Consider the following 20,918-nt stretch of genomic DNA (forward strand, 5'->3'; position numbering starts at 1 on the left):
ATCTTTCCTTCAAATTTCCCTATTACTGTCAAGTGTACCCCCATACTTTGAATTACTCAGGTTTGCAACCTGGGTGCCATCCTCAAGTCTACACTTGCCCTCACCCCACATATCCAACCTACAGCCAAATCTTGTCATTTCTACCTTCACAACTTTTCTCACATACGTTAATTTCTCTCCAACCACACAATCTTAGTTCGGGACCTTCTAATGTCCTTTATAATGTCTGGAAAACTCCAACAGCCTCCTAATCAGTCTCCCTGCCTCAAGTCTCTCTCCCATTCAATCCATCCATCACACAATTGCCAAAATGATTTTTCTAATGTGGAGGTCTAATTTTCTAATGTGGTTAACATTACTGATCCTATTCGTTAAACTCAAACCTCCAGGATTAAATATAAAATCGCTCATTTGGCATTTAAAGATGTCAATCTCCTGTCTCCATTCCATCTACTACCTATTCTCTATGCCAAGAATTCTCTCTATCCTCCTACTTCCACCTCCCGGAATCCTTGGATTCCTTCAGCTCAAAGACCACCATCTGATGGCAACCATCCTATGCTGACAATGTATTTTCGTGTGTATACCTTCTATCTCTAACTGGACTGCAAACTCTTGGTAGGCAAGGACTTTTTAAATTTACTTGTTTGTTCCTGACCTTCAGCTCTCCCCAAGTAATATGACTTACATACAATAAACACTAAAACACAGCTTTAAAATGAGAAAGTTTCATAGTTCATATGTAAATATAAGTTTTACTTATAGCTTAAGAATGTTTAAAGGGAAACAACAGAGTCTAGAGGTTTGGCAGCGCACCAGGTGAGGTCCAAATTGATATACTATTCAAATTAAAAAACAAACAGATACCACCTGTTAGGTACTATAGAATTGAAAAAAGTGGGAAGCACAACAATGTGGGCCTGACGAAATTTCATATTTTGTACTCTTCTTTCTATAGCTTGCAGTTTTTGGCTGAGGGTGGCTCAGACACTATGAGTGGGAGTTTGAGATCACATAACCATCTGCAGAAAAATAGGATGCCTTGTCCTAACTTTCTCTAAGACAACAAAAAGCACTAAGTAAAAGCAGGGGGAAAAGCATCCAAGCACACAACTGGGTGTCCTGTATCTCCCTATAAACAGTAAGGTAAGGACCTCCAACAGTGGAAATACCCTAACCAGATAAAGATCACTCCTTCTTAACACCACAACCCAGATGTTAAACAGATGCCCATGGAAATGCAGGCCATCACAATAAGATTGCAAGCCTTTGTTTTACTGCTTAACATTTTCCTTATGTAAACGATCAGAGCTACGTGAAGGGGATTATCTCCAAACTACAGTTAGTCTTTAAATTTGAGATTCACACAAGTCTAAGTGATGATAATGTAACTGATTAATAGCTAAGCACTGAAAAGAGACAAGCTGGTCTGTGCTCCATATCGAAATGCTGGGCAGTTGAAGTTAGATAAAAGAGCTTTCAGATTAGTTTTCAATGTAAATAAAGTAACCTGAAAAAGATGGGGGCATCTTAGCAAGTGTGTACTTTATAGCTGAAAAATCTTCCCCTTTTTTTCAAGGTACTATTGCTTTTCTTTCCCCCTTTTAGTATTACTTACCAGCTTTCTTGTTCTTAAAATATAGTCCTTAAAACTCACATACAAAAATATTTATAGTTCTTTTTGTAGTTACAAAGAACTAGAAACTGAGTATCCATCTAATGAGAAATAGCTAAACAAATTATGATATATGAATGTAATGGGATATCACTGTACCATAAGAAATAACAAAATGCACAGTTTAAAAAAAGACTGCAAAGATAAACAACTTTGAAAAACTTTAAGTATTCTGAGCAGTGAAGTAACCAAACATGATTCCAGAGGAACAACTGGATGAAAAATGCTACCTATCTCCTGAAAGAGAGATTACAAACTCAAGATGGAGAATAAAACACACATTTTTAGGCATGACAAACATGGAAATTTGCTTTGCTTGACAATGAATATTTGTTACAAGGATTTTTTTTTCCAATGGGAGAGGAGAGAAAATAAATGCTTTTAAATTTGAAAATTAAATTTTACAATTTTAAAGACTATAAGTTAATTACACTCATTAATTTACACGAGAAGTTCTTTTGATCTGAAACTTGGAAATGGACATATTTTAGAAAACCACTAGAAAGGGGCAGCTAGATGGTGCAGTGGATAGAGCACCGGCCCTGGAGTCAGGAGGACCTGAGTTCAAATGTGACCTCAGATACATTATACTCACTAGCTCTGTGACCCTGGCCAAGTCACTTAAACCCAAATTGCCTTGCAAAAACCAAAACCAAAAAACCACTAGATAAGTTACAAGCTATGAAATTCACAGATGCATCATGAAGATATACTATCTTAACCTCAAGCTCATATATGTACCAACAGTAAATATTACAAACATGCAAAAAGAGGTCTTAAAATGGCTATGACTCTTAAAATATAGGGAAGAGAAATTTAGAGATCATTAGAGACCTGGGCAACAAATTAGCAGGTATCTTCTTCGGTAGTAATTTGTAGAATCAGAAAAAAACTGAGAGAAATTTGCATGTCTTCCCAGGAACTGAACAATGTAGACAAGGAGAAGTAACTGCAGGAAAATCCAAAGGCCTAGGTAGTAGAGGCAAAGTGAACTGAAGTGAATGGATAACATGGAAAGTGGATAATCACAGCATATTTCTTTAATTTCATCCTCTCCTTCTGTATTAATTAATCAAACAAGCATATCAAATAAGCGATGCTTCTTGAAGACAAAATATGTCTACAGTGGCCTAGAATTTCTTTGCAACTTGTCAACCTTCCCTACCTTTGATATGACATAATTGTAAAATCAAACCAACTTTAACTAGATGGGTGACATTTTAAAACTGCATTTTATTTTTTTTTATTAATTTATTTTGATTTATCAATAATCACTTCCATAAGCTTTTGAGTTTTAAATTTTTCTCTCTCCCTTCCCATCTTGCCATGTTGGCTCCCCAGGTCCTCCTCTTTGCAGTTTGACTCCCTATCGCCAGGGCTAACTCACACTCTCTCTCACTCTCTCTCTCTCTCTCTCTCTCTCTCTCTCTCTCTCTCTCTCTCTCTCTCTCTCTCTCTGTGCGTGTGTCTCTCTGTCTCTTCCTTTTTCTCTTTTGAGTCTATGTGCTTCTCTCTTCTGCTGGCAGAGGTTCCACTTCTCAAAACTGCTTCCAGCCTTAAATGAATGCCTTTCTTTTTCTGTGTCTTTCAGAAGACTACATCTCTGCTCCATGATGGAGCAACAATGGATCCCCTCTCAAAGGCAACTGTCACTGCCGGCTTAAACAGGTTACAGGGCTAGCAACTCAGTCTTTCAAGATCCCTCAAAGGGGTGCCCAATTTTCTGCCAAAGCTTCCTCGAATTGCATCAGAATATAAACATTTTGTAAAGGGATGAGAAGGTTTGACACCTGGCTAACATATTAACACCTCATAAACTCTGTTATCTGCTCTGCCTGGTGACCTTGTCAACTACTGGGGTGGAGGGAGGAGAGAGTGAGCAACAAAATTCCTCCCTTCAACAGAGAACCTAAATTAAAAACACAGGTTAGATTATCTTCTAATTGAAAAGAGTCTAACCAACAAACTAGAAATGCAAAGCAGCCGGCCCTCAGAGATACTGTTATGTAAGGATTCTTGATCCTTGGTGTCCCTTGTCCTTTTCTGTAGCCTTATCCCTCCCCACAGGCCCTCAGTATTGTTCTGTAGAAGCCCAAATCACCCACACTATTACCCTTCCCAGCCTGTCCTTCTTGAGGTAGAATCACATGTTTGGTGGTACTTTTAAAGACTCTTTCCACCCCCTTACAACTTAGTCTATGTTCTTGCTAGGGAACTGGAAAACTAATTCATGTTAATGTAATAAAGACTAATGATCAATTGATTGATAATACATCAATTGCTTCATATAATGTACAACTTAAGATACATAACGGCTAGAAAATAATGTTTTCTGGTTATGAAGCAAGAATGTAGATTAACAGATGGACAGCCTAAGTTCCGCCAGACTGGGCTTCTTTCTGTTCCTCACAGACTTCACACTGGCATCTACATCTGAAATGCATTACCTTGCCACCTTTTTCTCTTAGAGTCCCTTGTTTTCTTCAAAACTCAATTAAATATCACCTTCTATATGATGTCTTTCCCTGATCCACTAAGCCAAGAATGTCCTCCATGGCAAATGATATTCTATTCATTATGTATCTATTTTACACCCATATATATATGTACACACACATCTCTCTGTATCTAAGTACACTATCTCTTCCTATAGAAGGCAAGCTCCTTAAAAGCTGGGCCCGTTTCCTTTTTATCTTTATACTCCCAGCTTGTAACACATAACAGGTGCTTAACAAATGCAGGTTGATTGCTTGATTGATAGCATGGCTACCGATGAAATATTGAAAGTCTCAAAGGCAGGCCTTCAGTGCACTGCTACCTAAATAGCCTCTATGGCAGATATTTAGGAAGACAATGACAAGAATTAAATAGGATGAGAAGTCGCAATGGATCGCAATCTCACTCTAGTTGGCATTAAAAACCCTTTATGATCTAGTCCCAGCCTATCTTTCCAGGCTTCTTGCATATTGCTGCCTTCATAAAGTTTAGGGTCCAGCAGAACTATCCTCTTTGCTCGTCTCCACACTGAGCATTCTAAAGCTTGCCTCTGTCTCTTCTGCCTGGAATGTACTTCTCTTACACCTCTACCTCTTAGAATCCCTAACTTCCTTCAAGGCTCAACTCAAGTGCCATCAGAACTTTCTGGATCCCCTTAGCTGTTAGCTCTTTCTCCTCTTTCAAATTACTGAGTACATACTTACTTATTTATTTGTGCTTCTTACTCTTTGTCCTTCATTCTCAGAGGACCATGACATCCAGGAGGTGATGCTATGACTTTCCAAGGGAAAGAGGGCTACACAGTCACCAGCCTCACTTTCTCCTCTGGAGCCATCTGGGTACAGCGGCAAGATAGAGATCAGGATGACTGGACATGGCCGTCTTACATGCGCTATCACCTTACTAAACTGTAAGCTCCTTGTCGGGTAGGTAGGTATAGGACACTAGGGATAAAGAGCAAAGCTCTGGAAGCAGAAGGGCCAGGTTCAAACTCTGACAGCTACCTGTGTGACCTAGGGCAAGTGACAACCTACAGGAGCCAGTTTCCTCATCACTAAGGTGAGAAGAGATGGTCTCTCAGGTCCCTTTCAACTCTGTGAATCTCTGGCTGTTGGCCATTTTGTCTCTGAATCCCCAGCACCCAGCTCAGCACGCTCACATCATGCTTAATAGGTGGTGAGGTCGGTATACAGAGTGCTGGCTTTTGAGTTGGGAAGACTTCAGTTAAAAAACCACCTCAGATGCTTATTAGCTGTGTGACCTAGGTACTTCTCTCAGTTTCAGTTTCTTCTTCTGTAAAATGGGGTAATAACAGCACCTATCTCATAAGGTTGTTGTGAAAATCAAATGAGATAGCATATTAGAGTCCTTTGCAAATTTTAATGAGATATAATACAAATGCAACCTATTATCATTAAAATAAGTGTTTTTGAATTGGATTGGACTGTATGATATCAGGAAATCCTAAGCACACAAAAGCATAAAAAATATTCCATACTGGCCTCCTTGCTGTTCTTCACACATGATACTTCATTTATCTTTGCACTGGCTGGTCCACAAATCTAGAATTCTCTCTCTCTTACTTCAAGACTGCTCTCATACCTTCTATAGGAGGCTCCCTTGCTACCTAAGCCTTTCCCTCTAACACGTACTCATCTCGCATGTACACATTTATTTACATTCATCTCCCCCATTAGTATATAAGCTCCTTGTGGGCAGGCACAATCTTATGTTATTGCCTTCCTTTTCATCCTGAGCACAGGGCCTGGCATGTATTTAAAAAATGCATAACGCTGACTAATTGATAATGATGAGAATAATCATAGTTCACATTTAGGTAGCACGTTACAAATTACAAAGCACTTTTCTCATAACAACTCTGAAAGACAGTGCTAGCATTATTATCCCATTCTAGAGGTTAGGAAACAGGCTCCAAAAAAATTAGATGGCTTGCCCACTTTCACAGGTCGTCATGTCAGAGATGAGGTCTTTACAAAAGGTATCACATGGGGAAGCTAGGTGGCACACTAGATAGAGCACTGGCCTGAAGTCAGGAGGACATGAGTTCAAAGGAAGACCAGAGTTCATATTAAGCCTCAGATACTTACTGGCTATATGACCCTGAGCAAGTCACTTAACCCCACTGCCTCCAAAAACAAAAATAAAAGGCCTTATATACACCAACACATTTATAGCAGTTGTTTGTAGTAGCAAACAAAGCATAAGCAGATACTCATCAATTACTGACTGGCTAAACAAGCTGTGCTACATTATTAAGCTATAAAAAGGATCAATTTGATGAACACAGAAAAAAAAAACCATGGGAAGACTTATAGAAGTGATACAAAGTGAAATGATTAGAACCAGGGAAAACAATTACGGAGTAGATCGAAAGCATTATGAGAAGGGAAGGCACTAGCAGTTGAGGGAGGGCAGGAAAGTCCTCTTGCAGAAGGTGAGATTCAAGCTGAATCGTGAAGCAAGCCAAGAAGACTAAGAGGCGGCACTGAGGAGAGAAGAGTCCAGGTAGGTGGGACAGCCACTGTACGTGTATGAAGATGGGAGGGAGAACATGGGTTTGTCAAGAAGTTAGGATGCCCATGCAGCTTGATCATAGAGTATGTGGAAAAGAATACATCACAAGAAGACCTCGAGGGCAGGAATCAGCTTTAAATCTGATCTTCAAAGTAACAGGATGCCTCTGGAGCGGCACACTGAAGGGGGGGGGGGACAGAGATAGACATGATTCAGGAAAATCACTTTGCTGGTGAGCGGGAGATGAGAGAAGGGGTAAATGGGAGGCAGAGGTCAATAACGGTATTGTAATAACCAAGGCTAGAGGTTAGGATGGCCCATGCCAGGGTGGCCACTGTGTGAGTGGGGAGTGCTAAAAAGGGGACATAGCTGAGAGCTGTGGTGAAGGAGGAAGCAACAAGTTCCAGCAATAAGTGGATAAGTGGAGTGAAAGCGTTAAGTAGAGGGTGACATTGAGGTTGTAGGCATGGGTAGCAGGAGGACAGCAGTGCCTTCAAGAGCAAGAGAGAAGTTCAAAAGTGGGAAAAGTACTATAGAAAGAGAAGTTCTGTCTGGGACATGGTGAATTTGAGATACCTGCAGGTATTCATTCTGAGACGACCAGAAGGGAAAGGTGATTAAGAATAAGGTGATTCAGGACAGGAACTCAAGAGAGAGACTAAGGCTGGATATACAGATTTGAGAATCATTCGCATATAGATAACAACTGGACTCATGGGAGCTGGTAATGTCTCTACATAAGGATACAAAGGAAAAAGAGAACACTGGAAATACATGAATGGGGTCAAGTTATGAAAAGCTTTAAATGCAAAAGTTATAAGGCAATAGGGAGCCACTAGAATTTGAGTAGAGAAATGACCTGATGAAATCTGTACTTAAGGAAACTCATTTTGGCAGATGGGATGGAGAGGGAAAACTTGAGGCAGGGAGACCCATTAGGAAGCTACTGCTCTAGTTCAAGTGAAATATGAAGACAGCTTGAACTAAAGTGGTGGCTGTATGAGTAGAGAGAAAGGGTCAGATGCCCAAGATAATACAGAGCTAGAAACGGCAAACATTGGCAACTCAATACGTGGGGTGACATCTGGAAAATATTATTGCTGAGCCATTGTCGGTGATATTTAAAAGATTCTGGTTAACAGAACTCCAATAGGACTGGAATAAGCCCAATGTACTGATTTTGAAAAACTGAAAGAGAATGAAGAAGGCAGATTATAGGACAATGATTCTGGCTGATTCCTGGAAAGATGGTAGAATGTATCATTAATGGGGTAGTTATTGTTGCTGTTACTGAATTTTGTTTTTGAAGAGGACCAATGACTTCACAGGGTGATGTCTTGACTTGTACGTGAATTGGATTTAAATGAAGCAGAGGTGCACAAAGTTATTTGATTCACTCTCTCTTCCAGGATCATCAAAGTCCAGTGGCAAGACAAAAATCAAGACAACTGGAGAAGACCCAGGGTGCAGTAGATGTCTTTGGTGTCTTCACTGTCTGACCAAACTCTTTTAAGTGCTTCAAGCTGCCCTCATGGCTGTTGGAACAAATCATCCTCATCTGTCCATTTTCCCTAGGGAAGTTTTCACATGCTTGGGGTAGATATCCCCTAAAACACTGACAGGTTTGAGGCCTGTTGGTTACCCTCAACCTGTCTACCAAGACAGTTTTACTGGGGTGTAGCTGCTATGCATGCTACAGCTTCTTGGAATCACAGCTGAGAGCTGAGTGCCAAGTAGAACACCAAAGATGGAGAAATAGCCCTAAAAAAAGGGCTCAGTAAGCCCTCACAGAACAGGTGCTAGTCCTCCTTCAACACCCCATACATTTAGAAAAGGAAGTAGCGATAAGAGAGCCAGACTGGTTTTAAGAATAAGTTATGACACATTTAAAACACATTTCTGTTGTTGACAGTTACTAGATTAAGCAAATCAGGGGAATGCTATAGATACCATTTACCTAATTTTCATCAAAATACTTAATAATAAAGTTTCACGTGCGGAAAAGATCATGAGATATAATCTAGATTTGGGAAATTTGGAACTGGTTGAATGGCTAGTCTCAACGAGTTGTTATTAATGACTCAATTTTAACTGCAAAGCAGGTCAGCACTAGAGCACTCCAGAGATTTTGTAGAGAACTAGATAAAGGTAGAGATGTCATTTTCATCAAACGTCTTCAATTGCACAAATCTGGGAGGGACAGCTAATACACTGAATAAGAGTTGGGATCCAAAAAGCTATTGAGATGACAGGTTACCTTGGACTGAATATAAGAAGAGTAAAACAGTCAAGTCAATAAACAGTTATTAAATGTTTATTATATTTTAGGCACTGTGATAATAGTACACTTAGGTCCAAAAATTCAGCTTTACAAGTTGGGTGGAATTTAGCAAGGAAAAAAAAAATCCATGAGTTTAAAGACTGCAGGCTCAATATGAATCAACATTATCATATACCAGCCCCAAAGCTGAAGTAGTCATAAGCTTATGAGAATTCTAGAGTCTACCACACTCTCTCCTGGCTAGACTACATCTGAAGTACCCTATCCAGTTCTGATGGTCACATTTTAGGAGGACCTTAGTTACAGTGGGTTCAGACAAAGGTGGATTCTTTAGCTGAATGTCAGTTATCCAGATCAGTTGAGTATAAAGTTGTACAATTTATAGCTTAAATAAAGCATTTTTGATGAAGTTATATAAGAACTGATTAAAGGTACTTGGGATGGTTAGCCTGAAGAGGATGCTTTGGGGGACATAACTGCATGGGACAGCGAGGGGCAAAGTGGAGAAGACCACTTGGACTGGAGTCAAGAAGACCCAAGTCCAAATCTTGTCTCAGGCCCTTACTATGTGGTTCAGATCAAATTTGTCTGTTTCTTTATATATAAAATGGAGATAATAATAGCACCTACTTGCCAAGGGCTATTGCAACGATCATATGAGATAATAATTGTAATGTGCTTATCATAGTGCCTGGCACATAATAAGCACTATACAAATGTTAGCTATTATCACTATATAACCATCTTCAAGAATCTGAAGGGCTGCCATGTGGAAGAAAGATTAGGTTTGTATGATAAGCCAGATTCATGAGTAAAGACCTCATGTTTATTTATACTTCCTTGTTTGGTACTTTGTTCAATGTTAGTTTGAATAAATTTTCTCTGCAGTCAAACCTGTTAGAGAGTCCCATATATTTTTAGTGTACAAGTGGCATATATTCTTACTAAGGAAAGCTTTTTAGCTATAGTTTATAATAACTAGTCAAATGCTTTAAAATATTAATAAACAATAAACATAGCTGGATCCTATTTTCTTTACACCTCTTAGCTGTATGATTAGTTGATGGAGCCTACTGTAGGAAATCACCTGTGAATGCACACCTGTTCCCTTCTCATGTTCTCATTAAGTATACATACAATGTAAGTATAGAATGTTATCCTCATAAAATCCCATGATCTGTGATTTATGACCATTCATTTAATAAGCATTTACCAAACACTAACTATGTGGAATCTACAAAAGAACTTAAGGTTGAGACAAAAATTTAAGTGAATGCCTCTCAATGCTAGAGAATAGATCACAGAACCTTAAAGTTGGAATGAATCAATGACTGTATTCCATTAACGTGATGAAAGAGGAAAAATAACCCAGTTTGTACAGCTACAAGCCTGAAGAATCACTGTTTTTATAGGAATGAAAATAGAAACAAGATAAAGTCAAAAATCACTATACAGGCTGTCTTAGTGCAGTCTTAAGTTTTTAATAACTTTAACAGACGTTTGGGACATCCTGCATAGTAGTTTTACGACACAAATACTGAGAAGAGTATAATACAATAGTAAGCCTACAAACTAACAGTGCATTCACATTTGGGAACAAAAATTGCTAAGTATTAGCTATCTAAATCAACTGGGCCAAAATTATCAGTATAAAACTGTCAAATTTATGGTGTAAGTAAAGCATTCTATGGTAAGATTAAAGGGATATTTTAAAGCCATTAAGGATAGAATGACTGGAAGGAGAAATTACTACCTGTGCATAATGACAGAAAACCTATCTGATGGTAGGTACCGATGATGCCGAGCAGCTAACCAGACAACACAGTGATGTACTCAAGGAGTCTCCAATACTCAGGCTGCTAGAAATCACACTAATTAAGATCACTAAGATTGTGGAGGAGTAGTCTGCTCTCAAACATAAGTTAATAAATAGATTTACAATGTATTTTAATTGAAACAACAACAACAACAAAAGTACACTTGGAAGTTGTCTCTATAGCATGCAATGCAACAACACTATTAAGAAAGTAATAACAATGGACCAATAGACCAAATACTCTATCGTCTGCAATGGCTTAAAAAAAAAACAAAAGTAATGTTCCCTCAAGTTGATGTTCCATTGAACAGAAAAAGCCTAAGAATATAAGAAGATAAATCAGCATAAGATTCTGATAAAAACACAAAGTTGACAGTGTGATTCTTAGCAAAGTAAAGCTAGTTATTTTAGAAACTGGAATCGTTTCACATGTTAAATGTTTTACGAATCTGGGTCATTAACTTAGAGAGACTCACTGCTTCCAGGAACTTGTCACATAATTGGGCTATTCTGAAGTTATAACAGATGAGAAGTACTTCATATATTTATACATACATGTATATGGTGCTGATATTAAATATTATAATAGCACTGTATACTCATTCACTTGTGGGTTTATAGTTTGGTTTTTTAATAAATGGCAGCAGAAATGTCAAAAGGCATCCAAATATTTTATTACCTTTTGCTGACTGAGCTAAATAATCCCTCCCAAAACTATTTTACCAAAGCTTAATTTTCTTACCACAGTTAGAGAGCGTTTGTTTTGCATTTAATCCCTCTAAAGACACCACCAACTCATGTTTACAGCCAAGAACAAGAATTAGCAGGGTCATTAATTAGGCTCCTATTTCAAATTCTATTGTCAATTCTATATGTTTCAGTGAAACGCTTTTGCTTTAAGCCTTTGACTTCAGCAAACACTCATTAAGCACCTAACACACTTGACAGTACTGTAACCATCAAGACCTAGAAGTGTGTTTGAATTTAACATACTTTATAAGATGGACTAATATTTACTCAATAGTTTCATATACTGACAACTGTAATCAAACAATAAAGTTTCACTTAAAATTAATAAATTGTTCATAAAAATGTGTAAATGGAATTCTAATTTGTGAATTTAGCCACTGTTCTTTCCTGTTGTGGATATTAAGCTGCTTTCTTTTTACACATAACATATAAGACAGCATGATTTAGAGTAAAAATCCCAGAAGTACATAAATCAACCTTATTCACTTAAAAATCGTTATAGTTCTAAGCTATCTTTTCTTGTATCAATCTAGTACTTATTATCTGTGAACAAAAGTTATTCCTCTAAAGGACTTCAACCCCATGATCATTTTAGCAGACCAAATAAATTAAGTAAGCAATGGGTACTGGAATTAGTCATAGTACAACTATGGTTTCAACATTCAATATTAATATTGTAGTAGTTTTTGAGTTTTAAGGAAAGTAGCCCTTTTCTTAGTAAAGAAATGGGAATCGTGGGAAAGCCATACTCTAGAAGAAGCACTGGCTCCAGAGAATCATAGGACTGGGTTCAAATCCTTCTTTCCATGCCTGTGACCTATGAAATGCTGGGGAAGCCACTTCACCCTCAACTGTTAAATGAAGGGTGTGGATCAGATGGCCTCTGAAATTCCTTCCAGCTGCAGATCTGGGATTCTGTGACTAATAATTAATTTTAACATGTAATCAATGCCAAGCTTAATGTTGCAAAGATAATTTGTAAGTCTTTATGAAGAGAGCCACAAAACCCATCTATACTCAGTAGGCTTTTGACCCTCCTCCTCCCTTCTGGGAGGGTCACTGACAAAAGTTACAGTCAGCTTGCTCTGGTTCAGAGTTTCTGCTTGTACTGAAGGCATGGAAGGAAAGTTGAACAGAGGTTTTCCCCCAGAGTCTTTGCAAGCAAGAGGTGCTTAGCAAATGTCTGGTGAACTGACTGTAACTGAAAGACAATAAAATCAATAGTTTTGCTGTATATAAAATACCTTTTACTCCAAAAAATTAGGCCTTCCAATTCACTATCAAATTTAACTCATTAATCCTAGAAAAATTACTCAAAGATGAGTATTATCTAACTGCCCCATGTGGGAATATGGAGAGGTAAAATGATTTGCACAATTAGAGAGAAGCACTTATTAAAACTAAGCCTGTGGAAGACTCCAAATGGTAGAGTACTAGGACGCAATGCGGCAACCTTCTCTCCACGGATTACTCCTAATGGATTTAGAAAATGCACCAGATGGGGAAATCCAGAAAAAATCACAGCGAGTCCTCCGTCCAGGCCAGCTAGCCAAGGAGCAGACAGACAGGTCTGCTGACACTGGAGACAGGGCTAGGCCAGGAGGCACTTTAGCACAGGAGAGGTTGTACACCAGGGCAAGAGGAGGTCTCAGACTCATGCGGGGCAACCCCAGACCAAAACAGGGACAGTGTCACTAGGACAAGTACCAATCGGCAGCCTTGTTGCCCACTAAGCCAGTTCCTGGTCACAAATCCAGGGAAAAGTGGGAAGGGGACCTGTCCGAGGGAGAGGTGTAGTCTGGTGAAAGTAAAACGTTCAGAAGCCAGAAGCAGCAGCGGCTGCTGTGCTGCTGCTGCGGCTCAGACTTCAGCAGGGTCTCACTTCCAAAGTCGAGCCCTACCTGCACAGGAATCACCAAGACCAGACCTAAGGGGAAGCTATAGTTAGACCACTCTGAGCTAACACAGCTTTCCATATAGCTGATAGGGGTGCAGTGAGGAGCTGTCTACTCTTATTCAGATCCAAACCTAGGTCAGGAACTTGCAGAATTCAGACCAGGGGACAGCAATTAGGCTTTGCCCTCCCTCCAACATTCAGCTGCATCAACCTGGGGAAAATGAGACTAAATGATTTACCCATAATCATAAAACAAAATCAAGGCCATGCTGGGAAAAGGAACAAGTTTTCTTAATTCTTTGTCTAGTTCTTTTCATCAAGTCCTGTTGGCTCTCTCAAAAAAAAAAAAATCTCTCTGGGGCAGCTAGGTGGTGGGGTGGATAGAGCACAGGCCCTGAAGTCAGGAGGACCCGAGTTCAAATCCGGCCTCAGACCTAACACCTGACACTTACTAGCTATATGACCCTGGGCAAGTCACTTAACCTCAACTGCCTAAAAAAAATAAGTTTTTATGGATCCCTTTTGTTTTAATATCAGTCATTTTTGGACATGAATTTCCCCTACCTCTCAAAATTGAAGCTTCCCTGGGTAACAAAGAAAAACAGTGAAAACAATAGATACTGTGTTCATGTGTCTAATAACACAGGCAACATTACTCACTCATAATCCCCCACCTCTATGCTAAGAGGAGGTATGTTTCCATATCTTTTTTCAAGACCATTGTTATTGTTTTAAGTTACTCAGAGTTTAGCTTTCTTTTTGTTGTAGATCAGCCAATTTCAGTGATTCTGATAAAGTTCAATTTGTGGTTCCCCACTAACTAGTACAAATATTTGGATTTTAAAACTTCCACAGGAATATTTAGACACAAATTTACCCCTCTCAAAAATCTATTTCTGCTAAAAAAAAAAAAAGCTCAATTAGCTTTACTTACAAAAACAAAAGCATAAAATAAATAAAAGCATAAATAAATATAAAAGCATAATAAAATAAAACAATAAAATAAAAAATAAAGCAGAAATAAATATTACAAATAAAATAAAAATAAAAGCATAAAAGCCACAGCTAGGCTTCTAATACAAATAATAAATACATGATATATTAGATACTATGTGCTAACAGCAAGTCCAAAAATAGGTTTATCCTACAAAGAGCTATCCAACCTATTAACAAGAATTCCCTGCCCTCTAGCTCCCCTCAAACACACACATACACTAACACCAAAAGATTATCTTTTTTTTTTTTGCTAGGAGGACACTTTATATAAGTGTTCTAATATAGTTTGGTAGTGTTAAAATAGGAATAAAATTGCAGATTATGAATTAAAGGACTTCAACTTGAATGTTATAGCTGAAGTACTTCAATTCTAGCATGAAATTTGACAGCACAAAAGTACAAGGAATAATCAAAAGATAATGGTTCAGTTAGACACATAATAAAATCTCTAAACTTCACAAAGCAGTCGCTGATAGCTGGATAACTGTTAAGCTTTGGGACTGCTCACACACCCATCTCACAATGTGTGCAGTTAAATGCCTTTGTCAATGTTACAGACTGAAACAGTGTGCCTGGTACTATCCTAAATCAGACATAACACCTTAAAAGGAAAACAAGGAAGAGGAAAATCTCTTGAGAATGTGGAATGTAAACAGATTAAGCGTCTTTCCATTAGGCAACTTCCACTTGGTGGAATGCTTTTTAAAGTTCAGATCTGAAAGACTTGGACTTCTCATTATTATTTCAATAGAAAAGTAAACTTGTTTCATCTGCTGATATCACTTTCCAGGATTTTAGATTGGGAGGAGAGAAGGGTAGTGATGAGTTTCAATTAGCCTGCATCCTAATTTTCAAAGGACTTTTTAATTAGACTTTACTCTAGAGATGAATGGAGCTACTAACTATACTTCACATTTCAAATATTAAATTCCATTTTGACATATGAGTATAAAGGCTAGTCCCAGGTAATGGGTGCAATTTTAAATAGTCAGCTATCTCTAAAATACATGCAGAACAGAATGCAAAGATTCATTCATTTTAATAACTTTACACATGGTAAATAATTTCTTTTTAAATCCTTTTAGGGATAAGACAAAAAGTGAAAAAACAGAAAGCATGCCAAGAATACACTAGGTACACTCTGAAAAGCTGGTTACACCTATTTTAATGAACACAGCTACCACCCTAAGAAAACGAAAAAACAGCCCATCAAAAAAGCAGCTTACTTCAAAGACTCATAGATATTTCTCTAAGGAAAAAAATATGTGAAAGAAAACATCTCTGCTTTAAATCTTTAACTTCTCTAACTTATAGAATGTTTTTACAGCAGTTCAGAGTGGGTCTGTATAATAAACGTTCATGGTAATTTTCACCCACAGCAACCAAAATACACTGAAGAATACAAACTCCAATGGGAAAGAAGACTTATTCAAAAAAGATTTATTTCTTGGTGGGGGGGGAAGGAAGACTAATGATTTTTGTAAGCTATTTTACGATCGCATCTTGAGAAAGAATAGAAAATAATCTATCACGTAATTCCTATCTGCTGTAAGGAACCTCTAACAAATTCAGATAATCTTGTCCTTACTCTAACAGAGAACTTGAAAAATGGAGAAATCTGTCACCCTAAGCACTAGTTTCTGAGATGATATATCTTAGTTTCATCTCCCACAAAGCTCTAAATTTTGTGGAATGATTATTCAGATGAAAGACTATTGGAATGTACCCTTATCCTTCACAAAAAAAAAAGTTAATTTCTGGTATTTATATTTTCTCCTGCTTATTACTGTAGACATTGCCTTGGCAAACATAGGTACCTTCTTGATAAATATCTTAATACTTGAGTTTTTATAACAAAGTGTGCTATGGTAGTCTCAATTCCAGATTTCACTTAAGAACGTCATGTGAACTTAGCACACACTCAAAAGGATTATGGCTCAAAAACCAAATGGAGAAAAAATAAGGCTATCAATTTTCCATGGAAATCATCTTATTCTCACATATAAAGTAATCAATATAAAGGAGGAACAACCCATTCATCTTCAAATCTGTACATCAAAATTAGCACAAATGCCTCTTTATAGTCTAAACTCAGAAACAGAATTTGCAAGATATAAGCAAAATGTCACAAAAAATTTTCTAACAACGAATTAATTGTTCACTCATTTAATGTGAACAGGGATGTCTGTTTCCCTGAAAAAAGTCTTTGTCAGTGCAGATGAAGTTCAGTGGAGAAGGCACAGATGTAGTTGAAGTGAAGATGAAAACTGCAGCCAAGCGTGGAGAAAGGACTGATCACACATTTTCAATAATTCCTCTTAAGTTTCTAGATGATTCACTGTGCTCAATAATTTACCCTATATGTTCAGTTTTATGTCTAGGAACATGGCAAAAAGATCAATGGGGATTAGAATTAGAAAAAACCTAACTCAGGCCTTTGGTTTGGAGGCTGTTATATGAAGTAAGCCAGTCAGTTCGACTTTGTGCCTTCAGGTCTGCACAATGAGGATAATATTTCAAACACCTGTTTCACAAGGCTACAGGGGGTTGGGGGGAGGGGGTGATTCCTCAACTTAAAAATGCTATAAAAAATAGTTACTATTATTATGTCTATAGCTTTTAAAATATCAGACAACAAAACTTAGCAACAAGAATAATTAAGTTAATTCCATTCATAAAGCAGTTAATGGGCAGATAATTCTGTCCTCTTTCCTTGGCTAGGGAGGAGAAATAAGGTTACAGTGAAAAATACATCTGGGAAGAAGAATGAAGAAAACCGGGTGGAGAAAGGAAAAAAAAACGATTTGGCAATGTCTCATAAAACAGACTGAGAACCAGAAGATTCACTATATGTTGTGAATATAGCAAAAGAGTGAAACTCAGGAGCTGGGCAGAAAAGCCATTCCCAGGAAGTTAGACTCATCAACACAGAGGAGACGTACATGTGCATTTGTACAGAAATGCTTAAGCTATATTACTCTGCATATGCTTCTTTTTCTTCCACAGTGGTGTTTGGGTTGGAAAATATCAAAAGGAATGAGTCAATCTGAGGGGGAAAAACATACATCTGAAAATAAAAATCAGATAAGCACACTTAAGCCAACATAAAATGTTAAACCAAGTTTTATTTCAACCTGCTAAATTTACGGCCTAAATGATCTCAACATATAGCCCCTTACACTCCTTTCTCTGCAAAAACAAATGATGGTGGAAAGGGAGAATTCCTGAGGTCTTAACAAAGTAACACATTGCAGAACCAAGGGAAAAGTTTCATTAACTTCTCTTTTAAACTTTTGTTTTTAATGAACAACCTTTGGAAAAGTTCAGCATCACCCATGCCACAGTAGTCGCCTATGAAGCTGCTTTCCTTGGAAAGGCAGTCCTTTCTCCTTGGTCAACCTACCCCCTCACAGGAGATGGTCCGCCACCAATCTCCCCCCAAAGGAAAACAAGAACAACACAAAACCGAAAGAGGGTTCATGAGGAGCTGCATCGAACTCGAGACCAACAGAAGGGCCGGCGGGCGAGTGCCCGCTGCCTGGGTCCCGGCACTCGCAGGCCCGGGAGGGCACCCTAACGCCTGCCGGCGGCCCGGCCTCAGTACAGGTTCTCGGTGTTGGCGCTGCGCGGGGTCTTGATCTTCTCGATGTTCTTGAGGATCACGTCGTGCAAGGTAGCGTACTGGTTCCGCACATGCAGCAAGATCTGGCGCACGCTGAGGTACTCGTTCTCGTCCACCTCGACCACGGTGCGCCGGTAGTCTTCAACCTGCGGGTACTTGACGATCTTGGACACGAGCTTGGCGCGGGTGTTGTAGTAGGTGGAGAAGCGGCGCAGGTACGAGGCGGCCGTGCTCTCCACCGTCCACAGCTGGTCCACGGTGTCCTCCTGGATGGACACGCCGAAGTTGTTGCCGTCCTCCACCTTGGGGATGAGCAGCTGCACCCACATGCGCACCGTGTTGCACTTCTCCCTCAGCAGCTCGATCTCGGGCTTGACGCGCTCGATCAGCTCCACCAGGTGCTGGTTGCTGCGCAGCAGCTGCCCCTCGCCCCCGGGCAGCGCGGCGCCCTTACCGGGAGGCGCCGGCTGCAGGGCGGCGGGCGGAGGGGGCGGTGGCTCGCGGTTGGGCCCGTCGCCCGCGGTGTCCGGCGTGTCCTGGGCGGCGGGCGGCTCCGGGGCCAGCACCGAGCGGATGCGGGACAGGTCCTGCAGGCGGAGCTCCTGGACGCGGCGGTCCAGCTCCGACAGCTTCTGAGGGAAAAAGGTGGACACCAGATCCTCGGCCTCCTGTGCGATTCGGGCCCGAAACGACGCCACCTTGCCCTGCACGTCCTGCTCCACCTTCAGCGGCGAGGCCATGGCCGGGCCTCCGGGCGAGCGTCGTCGGGGCGGGCGCGGCCTCGCTGCTGCCTCGACCGCGGGGGCTGCCGCCGCACCAACTCCCAACAGCCCGGGTCCCGCTCACCGGAAGTGACGCCCCCCCAGCTGCAGCAGTCCCAGGCCCGCGTGCCCGCCGGGGTGGGGGTGGGGACCCCGGGAAGGCCTGGGCTCCCGGTTGCCAAGGGCGGTGGGGACGTCCTGGAGAAGCCCCCCGGGGCCTCCCGGGCTTAAGGAGAATACGAGGCCCTGCTGCCACTGTGAGCGTCCACGACGCATGGGGGAGCTTCGAGGCCCACTTCGGGGGGATCCTCTTCCATCACCTCCTCGAAGTGCTGCCGGCCCGGCCCGGGGCCACGAGGCACCAGCCCGCCTTTCCTTCTTTGAAAAATGAAAGCTACAGAGTCCGCAGTAGTGTGTGTAATCTGGCCCGGGCCTGCCAGCCCCTTTGGGATGCTCTACCTGAACCTGAGGGATGCTTTTAAACTTTACTCCAGGGGAAACCTGGCTGTGCCTTCCACAAGCCTGAGCTGCTCTCTGACACCCAAACCAAACCCTTTTTTGGCGCCAGGATTTTCAGTGATGCTGTATGGCTGTCAATCTTTGGAAATATGCAGTTCCTTTACTCAAAACTTTGGACGACCAAGTACTAAACTACCAGGTATGACCTGCTGCAAAATCTCCAACTTAATCGGACCATACCTTATTTGTACATAGTAGCTTACTTGTCTCTACCATTAAATGACTGGGCTCTTCGAGAACAGGGACGAGGCTTTGCCTTTTTTGGTCTTTCTTCGTATCCCCAGAACTTAACAGTGCCTGCCATATGCTTAGTGCTTAAAAATGCTTGATGGCTCCACACAAAAGATATTATCCAGGAAACAATGCAAGACAGAAAAAAGAAAGTGTGCTGGTCATGTAACCAAAGCAATTACTCCAACAACAAGCAATTATTAAGCATCTATTATGTGCCCTTGGTACTGAGCTAGGTCCTGGGAATATAATAAGATTGGGAATACTAGAAGTAAGACAGCCCCTCTTAAGGGACCACACTCAGTGGGAGTGAGGACACATCAAGAAAGTTAAACTGAATGGTGGATGGAAAGGCCCAGAAGTTGTAAGGGTTCAGCAGCAAGGTAGATCAAAGTCCAGCAGTTTTTAAGCAGCTTCTGTAGGTCAGGTAACTGTGGGAGAGCAGTGGGAGAGGTCTGTAGGAGACCTAGACCTAGAGAGCTCTCAGGACAGATGTTACATAAGGCTTGATGGTCCTCCATCTCAAATGATGGAGTAGAGTTGGTGACTTCCATCTCATCCAAGCTGTATGTGCACAGAACCTATCTTATTAATTCATTATTTATAAGTATGTCCAGTGAGCACACCATGCATATGTTCTTTGGATACTATAATGCTTTACAAAAAAAAAAATCTAAATATGAAAGCCATAGTTGATGAAGCAAACACACAAACTACAGCTAAGAGGAAGAGTCACCAAAATAAGAGACCACTTGTTAACCTACTAGTAATTCGGGGACATGATCTCTAGGATCCTTTAACACCATGTGCTCTCCTTACAACAACCCTAGGTTGTTGTTGCTTTTAACCTCTATTTTATATATGTGGAAAAAAGTTCAAAAAGTCACAAAGTCAGTAAGTAGAGTTCAAATCTAGGTGACCTGACTGCAAGTCTAGTAAATTTTCCACTAATCCACTGCAGACTCGAGTTTCCTATACTTAAACAGAGTTCTCTATCATCATTTTATGAAGCATCTCTCAAAAAATAAACTATGTTGTTTTCTTTATTAGTACACAGGCTCAAAAAACCAAAGTCCCTATTTTCTAAGACTTCTTCACAGATGTAAAGATTACTTTGGAGACATTTCCTTTTACATCATATTTTGAGAAAACTGCTCAGCAAACTATTCAACATGACTGGTTCAGAGCCAGTATTTTTACTTACTATTCATTCATTCATTCATTCATTCATTCATGCTTTTTTGGTGAGGCAATTGGGGTTAGGTGACTTGCTCAGGGTCACACAGCTAGTAGGTGTCAAGTGTCTGATTTACGTACTTTTTAAAAATAGGTTAGCTGA

At 40.2% G+C, this 20,918-nt stretch overlaps 1 protein-coding gene and 1 pseudogene across 2 annotated transcripts in view; both read right to left on the minus strand.

The window, feature by feature from the left end:
- ATF6 (activating transcription factor 6) overlaps positions 1 to 20,918 on the minus strand; it is a 222,015-nt gene that overhangs the window by 73,382 nt on the left and 127,715 nt on the right. The gene's annotated exons all lie outside the window — the stretch shown is intronic.
- LOC110209902 (proteasome activator complex subunit 3 pseudogene) lies at positions 17,552 to 20,184 on the minus strand (annotated as a pseudogene).

Source organism: Phascolarctos cinereus, unplaced genomic scaffold, assembly GCF_003287225.1.
Source record: "Phascolarctos cinereus isolate Bilbo 61053 unplaced genomic scaffold, phaCin_HiC Scaffold_5;HRSCAF=322, whole genome shotgun sequence".
In the NCBI taxonomy this organism is placed as follows: Eukaryota; Metazoa; Chordata; class Mammalia; order Diprotodontia; family Phascolarctidae; genus Phascolarctos; species Phascolarctos cinereus.